Here is an 8,469-nt window from a genome sequence, read left to right as displayed (position 1 = left end):
CCTCTTCTCTACTAGGCCTCAACCTTGGTTGAACAACACTAACGTAGTTTCTAACAGCTCAAGGCTGCATCTCTAGGATGACCATAGCCCTCCCTAAAATGTCTGCCTGAGAAAACTCAAGGCTGCCAAAAGAATTTAGTTTGTTCCAGCCAATGCCTGAAGGTAGTGTCCCTGTATCCCAGTCTCTGAGGGTGGGGAGGAGCTGAAATTTGATAAATGCAAGTTAGCAAACCCAGTTGGTGTCACATGGACCAACTTCTGCCTCCCCTTCCCATGTTTTGTAACTTTTCACTTCTCTGATTCTACAGAGCTTCTGCTCAGCCTCCTCCTACTTCCTCATTATCTTTTTAGAAGTGGATTCACCTTTATACAAAGTGAGGTTGAGGTCAATTCATGCTGAATCTCTTCCCGTGTTGTAACAGTGGGTTGCCATTTAATATCTGTCCTTACCACTTTAACCAGTGTCTGGCTTTGTTATCTTGGGCATTGCTCATACCCTGGAGGTTCAGAGCCAGCAAGCTTATGAGAATCCCCTAACTGAATCCCAGCTATAGCCTTCACTTCAATCACATTTCATAATATTTGGGTTGTAGTATTTGGCACTAAATTCCATTTTTGCACCTGGAGAGAGTGTACCCTCAGTAAGCTTTTATCAAGTAAATAGATGTATTGGTAGCAAGGTTGGCATTCGGTCCTAAAGATTAGATTTTCTTCCCCTGGAAGGTATAAGGGGACTAAATTGTAATAGAAAAAATACAATAAGGATTTTTAAAAAAGACACAATCATCTTATGCCAAATACTAAAGGAAGTGGAATAAAAAAGCCTAGATAAGATCACTTCCCATGAAATTGAATTGCCAAAGTAAGTGAGAAATTGTAGTTTACCATTGAGATTCTCTCTCTTAAGTGATGCTTAGAGTAAACTCTATTTTGGTAGTTTGTGTTTGGTACAAATAAAAATATTAAAATTTGTAAGTGACAATGGAAAGACAGCTATGGTAGGAAAGTGATTTAATTTTTAAAATATTATAGCTTATTTCCTTATGAAATGAATAAGTGGTTCAAAAGATATGAAAACGAGATAGAAACCCGACTCCAGACACTGGCTCATGGAATAATGATGAATTGCAATGCCTCTTTCATCCACTCATCTCCAGTGTCTCATGTAACAGAGGATAAAAGCTAAAGACATATATACCCACTACCTTGATGCATTGTTCATAATAAATATTGCCATATTTCAACAGTGTGGTGATTGTGGAAGGGAGGGAGTGGGTGGAGGTGGAAGAGGGTATTGAGGGATAAATGGTGATGGAAAAAATATTAAAAAAATTTAAAAATATTGCAGTATTTTTCATTTTTAACTGAATTTATTGGGGTGACATTGATTCACAAAGTCATACAGTTTTCAAGTGTATAACTCAATAAAATATCATCTGCACACTGCATTGTGGGCCCATTACAATGGAATGCTATGTGGCCATAAAAGACAAGGAACTCTTACCTTTTGTGACAGCATGGGTGGACCTGAAGATTATAATACTAAGTGAAATAAGCCTGTCAGAGAAAGGTAAATACCATATGATCTCATTTATATGTGGAATCTAATGAACAGAATAAACTGACAAACAAAATAGAAACAGAGGCATGGATACATGGAACAGACTGACAACTGTCAGAGGGGAGGGGGGACTAGATGAAAGAAGGTGAAGGGATTAACCAAAAACTATATGCTTAACCCATAGACACAGACAATATTGTGGTGATAGCCAGAGGGAAATGGGGTGGGGGCTATGTGGAGATAAGCAAATGGGGGCAACGGGAATAGAAAGAGACTTTGCCATATTTTCTATTTTTAAGGTAAAAAATTGTTAACAGGAAAATCATTTTTTTTCCTACTCCTTTTCCATATTGTTTCTTACCTTACATCTAGAGCAAGCCAATTTTGAAGTGCATGGGTATTCTTTTCCATATTTTTTAACTTTATTTTATCTTTTTGGGTTCATAAAATAGGATTGTGTTATGTGTTTTTAAAATCATATTTAAGAGTAACACTTCATGAATACTTCTGACATTAATCATTATGTTTCTGAGATTTATATGTGTTAATATATGTGTTTTTATTTCATTATTTTACTAGCTTTATGGAATGATTAAGCCACAGTTTATGATTTATTACCTTATTATGAGCATTAATTTATTTTCATTACAAACAATGCTGCAGTAAATGCCTCTGACTTTATCTTGTTGCTAACCTGTTCCTGAGTCTCTCAAGAAATACTCCTGCATTGGATTACTAGGGTGTTAGAGTTATGTGCCCCTTTAACTATGTTACTGTCAAATTGCTTATAAAGCAGTTGTACCAATTTACTCCCACAAAAGCAGTATTGTGAATTCCTATTTCATCACATTTTCTTCCAAATTTGTTAGACATTAAAATTTTTATCCATATGATGGGTGTGAAATAGCCCCTCATTGTTGTTTAACTTTACATCAGCCTGAAAACAGGTGAAATGAACATTTTTTCTTGTATTCATTGATCATTGGAGCTTCCATTTCTCTCAACTACTTATTCATATCCTCTGGCCAACTTCTACTGAGTGGTTTAACTTCTTCTTTTTATTTGTAGGAGTTACTTATACACTGTAGATCTTAATTCTTTGTTAAGTATGTGGCCAATGTCGTCTCTCTGTTTGTTTAGAAAGATTTTTATTAAATTAATTTTCAAGTTACGAGATTGTCAAATTTATTAATCCATTTCTTATGTTCTTTTGTTATTGGTGTTAAGAAATCTTGCCAATAGTCCATACTTATTATGAAGAAAAAAAACAAAGAAAAAAAATCACAAGTGTTTGTGAGGATATGGAGAAATTGAAATTCTTGTGCACTGTTAGTAGAAATGTAAAATAATGCTGTTACTATGGAAAACAGTATGGAGCATCTTAAAAAAAATGGGACTAACTTATGATCCAGAAATTCCATTTCTTGTTATATATCCAAGAGCATCAAAACTCATATCTTAAAGAGATATTTTATATACCCATGCTCACAGCACATTATTTACAATAACTTAAGAGGCAGAAGTAATCCAAATATCCATTCATTGGTGAATAGATCAGAAAATGCAGTAGTTACAGTCTTAAAAGGAAGGAAATTCTGTCACATGCTGCAACATTGATGAACCTAGAAGACCATGCTGTATGAAATAAGCCAGACACAGAACAACAAATTCTATATTACTCCATTTATATGAGGTATCTGAAGTGGTTAAATTCACAGAGTGTGAAGAACAGAACCAATAAAGTGGCATTGGTCTGATCAAGGTAGCATGAAGTATAAAAACAAAGTGGAGTCACTCATGTCAACTAAAATGATTTTTACTCAGTCATGACACTTTGGTTCAAGAGGAAAACTACCTAAGTCACTCTAGACACATTTGGCAAGGGGACACACTTAAGATATCTACCCATGTTGTCAGAGCAGACACATCTGGCAAGGTGACATAGCTAAGATATCTACACATGTGTTCAGAAGAGCCATTTCTACAGAGTAGAACCACCAATAGGTAGGCTCCTGAGGGAATTCCTCTCTTACCAGCAGGGGTGTCAAGCAGAACAGCCATGTATCACCCATAGGCTCTTGGACAAATTCTACACTTGGCATCATGGGTGCCAAGATATCTATCCAAAAGACCCTGAAGGGTGGAGTACACCACTTTCCAGGTATAACTGAGGCAGGTTCCAGACCACTGCTGAGACAACCGAGCTCCGCACACCAGAGTGCTGCTCCACGCCATGCTGATCTTCCTTGGCATCAGCCGCCAGAGGCTCTGCCTTGCTGGACTGAAGACTTCGCCTTCCCTGCTGCCCACCTGGCTCCAGAGAGCCTTCCTTGCAAGACACTGACCAGCTACTTTGCCCACCATGCTCTCTCCTGGACCTGCAAACTGAGACTATGGGACTCGGGTTCATTGTCCCTCATTGATTGCTCTTTGTGTGTGTGTGTGTAATTCTTTTAGATTGTTAGAGTGTAAGGATATTAATGCATGTTGATGTTCTGCTTTGAGTGAACCTGCATTCAAGAAAAGCTGAGTGAACATGATAGTTACTGTGTGTGACTCTTGTCTGTTCCTTGGTGCTGGGCTGCTCAGCAGGAAGCTAGTTGAGCAGCTGCCCAGCTGACTTGTAGGAATGACCATATCATGAACATATGCTCATGACACAGAGGCAGAAAGTAGAATGGTGTTTTCCAGGCATCAGAGAAAGAGGGAGATGGGGTGCAGTTGTTTTATGGGTATAAACTTTTTTTAAAGTATATTTTATTGATTATATTGTTACAATGGTTCCAATTTTTTCCCCTTTGCTCCCCTCCACCCAGCACCGCCCCCCACCCCCAGCAATCCTCCCCACCAAGTCCATGCCCATTGGTCGTATATACAAGCTCTCCCACTTCACCCTTTCATATATTCTTCTCTTTTTTAAAAATAAATGATTAATTAATTATTTTAACAATAAAAAATAACAATCCCTCCCTCTCAGACTTAAGACCCTTTATAATCTTATAAAGGACAATGGGCGAAGGTCTCGAGCTCCTCTAGCTGCTTCAAGCTGGACATGGTCATCGTCCTACCTACCCTTGGGTTCAGAAATCCCTAATAAGAGTGGGGGTGCGGAGGGGAGGGTCGCCTTCCCACACAGGGAAGGATCATGCAGACTCCAGGTCAGTTCACTGTCCCTGGACAACGGCGTGTTTGAGTAAATGGTGGTAAGTCCTTTTGTGTGTTCTCTGTAATATTTCTATCTTTTAAAAAAAAATATTTTATTGGTTATATTGTTACAATAACTCTAATTTTTTCCCCTATGCTCCCCTCCACCTAGCACCCTCCTTCCCCAGCAATCCCCCCGCAAGTCCACGCCTATTGGTTGTACATACAAGCTCTCCCGCTTCACCCTTCCATATATTCTACTTTTTAAAAAATAAATAAATGATTCATTATTTTAACAATAAAAAATAACAATCCCTCCATCTCAGATATTAAGACCATTTATAATCTTATAAAGTACAATGGGCGAAGGTCTCGAGCTCCTCTAGCTGCTTCAAGCTGGACATGGTCATCGTCCTACCTACCCTTGGGTTCAGAAATCCCTAATAAGAGTGGGGGTGCAGAGGGGAGGGTCGCCTTCCCACACAGGGAAGGATCATGCAGACTCCAGGTCAGTTCACTGTCCCTGGACAACGGCGTGTTTGAGTAAATGGTGGTAAGTCCTTTTGTGTGTTCTCTGTAATATTTCTATCTTTTAAAAAAAATATTTTATTGGTTATATTGTTACAATAACTCCAATTTTTTCCCCTATGCTCCCCTCCACCTAGCACCCTCCTTTCCCAGCAATCCCCCCGCAAGTCCACGCCTATTGGTTGTACATACAAGCTCTCCCGCTTCACCCTTCCATATATACTACTTTTTAAAAAATAAATAAATGATTCATTATTTTAACAATAAAAAATAACAATCCCTCCATCTCAGATATTAAGACCCTTTATAATCTTATAAAGGACAATGGCCGAAGGTCTCAAGCTCCTCTAACTGCTTCAAGCTGGACATGGTCATCGTCTTACCTACCCTTGGGTTCAGAAATCCCTAATAAGAGTGGGGTGTGGAGGGGAGGGTGGCCTTCCCACATGGGGAAGGATTGTGCAGACTCCAGGTCAGTTGGCAGTCCCTGGACAACGGCATGCTTGGTTTAACACGCTGGCATCCTTGTTGTATTCTAGGGGCAACAGATTTGGCAAAAGGGTTAAAAGACATCATTCAATCCATAACTACTAGATGACAAAAGGCAGGTATTAATTTTTCAATGTCCCACATTAGGGAAAAAAAAGGGGGGGCTTCTTTGGAGAAAGGTGTGCCAGGTACATCTCACCTGTCCAAAATCCTTTTGCCCATTATACTTGGTTTGGGCTGAGGGAAATATTTTAGGTTTCCCACCTCTCAGAGCTCTGGGCCCTTTCAGTCCAAGCCATTAGTATAGAAAAGAGGAACCAGTTTTAAAGTGAAGCCCACAGACCACCCTATTCTTCACCAACCCCCCCCACCCCCCACTTAGTTCAGCCAAACCGTTGAGTCTCAGGAGGCAGTGCTGCAGACAGGATTAAGTGAGGCCTATAAGTACAGACAATCACTCAGGTAATGAGATCATAGCTTATGCCCTTTGAAAACAGAAAACACATGTTAATTTATGTAACATAACCCACAAACAAGTCTCTAAATCTGTAAGACTGTCTTATTGGAAAGACATCCAGTTACAAGGCGTTTGACATTCTTCCTGCCTGTAAATTAAATATCTTTGATGATACCACAGACAGTTTAACTTTCAAGTGAAAACATACTTTAAATGAAAAGAAACTTTAAAAACGATTAGCTGCACTACTTCATAGTCTATCACTGATCATTGTGATTTTCCTTGAATCACGATTTTTCTCCCTAAGATTACTCTCCTTGTCATTAAAGGGACTGCATTAAGTCCATTTTTAATTTATCCTGTTCATTTGCATAAACACAACAAGAGCAGCAAATGATCACTTATGATCTTTAGTTCAGCTTTGCTGAAACTTACGCAAGGAACATTTAGGGCGACCTTCAGTCTGCCCTTCAGGGCACAGAAGCTGAGCCACATACATGGCATTCAGCCTTGCCTGTACACACCTCTCTTTTCCAAGTCCTTCTGGTTTTCCATTGTGCCTTAAGGTCCCTTCTAGCCATCTTTCAGGAAAACAACCTTCATTCCTTCCCTGGAAAGATTGCTGTGGACTGCACAACCAACCACAGTACAAGGCCTTTTATCTCCTGGGCTTTTATTACCTTCAAAAGTCATTCCCAGTTCCTCAGGGCTTTTTGATAACAACCAGAGCCCAAGCATGTCTGCTTTAGGCATGACATTCCGGTCAAAGTCTTGGTCAAAAAAAAAAACAAAAAAAAAACCTCTATTAACAACTGGTCTCATTAGTTTTATGCAAAGAAACTTATGTCATTATTTACTTCTTTAGAATGCCAAACTCTGGAGGTATCAGATAGGGAGAAAAATATACAGTGTGAAGGAAAATCCTTGTCCTTCTAATATTCACTGAACTGGCATTTCCATTCTTCATATTTTCATTTTTCCCTCACTAAAATTTTTTTGTTTGTTTTTCCATTACACTTGTCCCACTTTCTTTCCCCCTCTTGCTTCCTTGCACCCTGTTCCCTCCTTCTCCAACATTTAGTCCCCACTCAGTTGTCCAAGTTCGTGGGCCATTTATACACATTCTTTGACTAGACCCTTCCCCTTTTTACTCCCTTCTGTCCCTCCCACCTCCCCCCTTGTTATTGTTAGTCTACTTCTTGTTTACATACTTCTGGTTCAATTTTGCTCATTTCTTTGTGTTGTTCATTAGTTTCCTGTAATAGGTGATAGCATAAGGTATTTTTCTTTCGTTGCCTGGCTTATTTCACTAAGCATAATTCTCTCTAGTTCCACCCATGTTGTTGCAAATGGTAGAACTTCCTTCTTTCTTTCTGCTACATAGTACTCCATTGTGTAAATGTACCACAGTTTTTTGATCCACTCATCTACAGATGGGCATTTAGGTTGTTTCCAGCACTTGGCTATTGTAGATAGTGCTGCTATCTATGAACATAGGGGTGCTTAGGTTCTTTTGAATTGGTGTTTCAGGATTTTTTCGGATATAATCCTAGCAGTGGAATTGCTGGTTCAAAAGGCAGTTCCATTTTTAGTTTTATTGAGGAAATTCCAAACTGTTTTCCATAGTGGCTGCACCAGTCTGCATTCCCACCAGCAATGCACCAGGGTTCCCATTTCTCTGCATCCTCTCCAGTACAAGTTGTTTCTTGATTTGTTGATGATGGCCATTCTGACTAGTGTGAGGTGGTATCTCATTGTGGTTTTTATTTGCATCTCTCTGATGGCTAGTGATGTTGAGCATTCTTTCGTATGTCTATGGACCCTCTGTATGTCCTCTTTGGAGAAGTGTTTGTTCAGGTCCTTTGCCCATTTTTTAATTGGGTTGTATCTTCTTGGTGTTGAGTCGTATGAGTTCTTTATATATTTTGGAGATCAATCCCTTGTCTGAGATGTCATTGGCAAATATATTTTCCCATATGGTTGGTTTCCTTTTCATCTTGCTGATGTTTTCTTTAGCTGAGCAGAAACTTTTTAGTTTGATGTAGTCCCATATGTTTATTCTTTCCTTTATTTCCCTTGCCTTAGGAGATATATCAGTGAAAATGTTGATACGTGGGATATCTGAAATTTTCCTGCCTATTTTTTCCTCTAGGACTTTTATGGTATCACAGCTTACATTTAAGTATTTGATCCATCTTGAGTTCATTCTGGTGTGTGCTGTAAGTTTGTGGTCTAGATTTTTTTTTTTTTTTTTTTGCATGTCCCTGTCCAGTTCTCCCAACACCATTTG

The sequence above is a fragment of the Furipterus horrens genome, unplaced genomic scaffold, assembly GCF_987537825.1.
Source record: "Furipterus horrens unplaced genomic scaffold, mFurHor1.1.pri manual_scaffold_7, whole genome shotgun sequence".
Lineage (NCBI taxonomy): Eukaryota > Metazoa > Chordata > Mammalia > Chiroptera > Furipteridae > Furipterus > Furipterus horrens.
Note: the sequence above shows the minus strand (reverse complement) of the source record.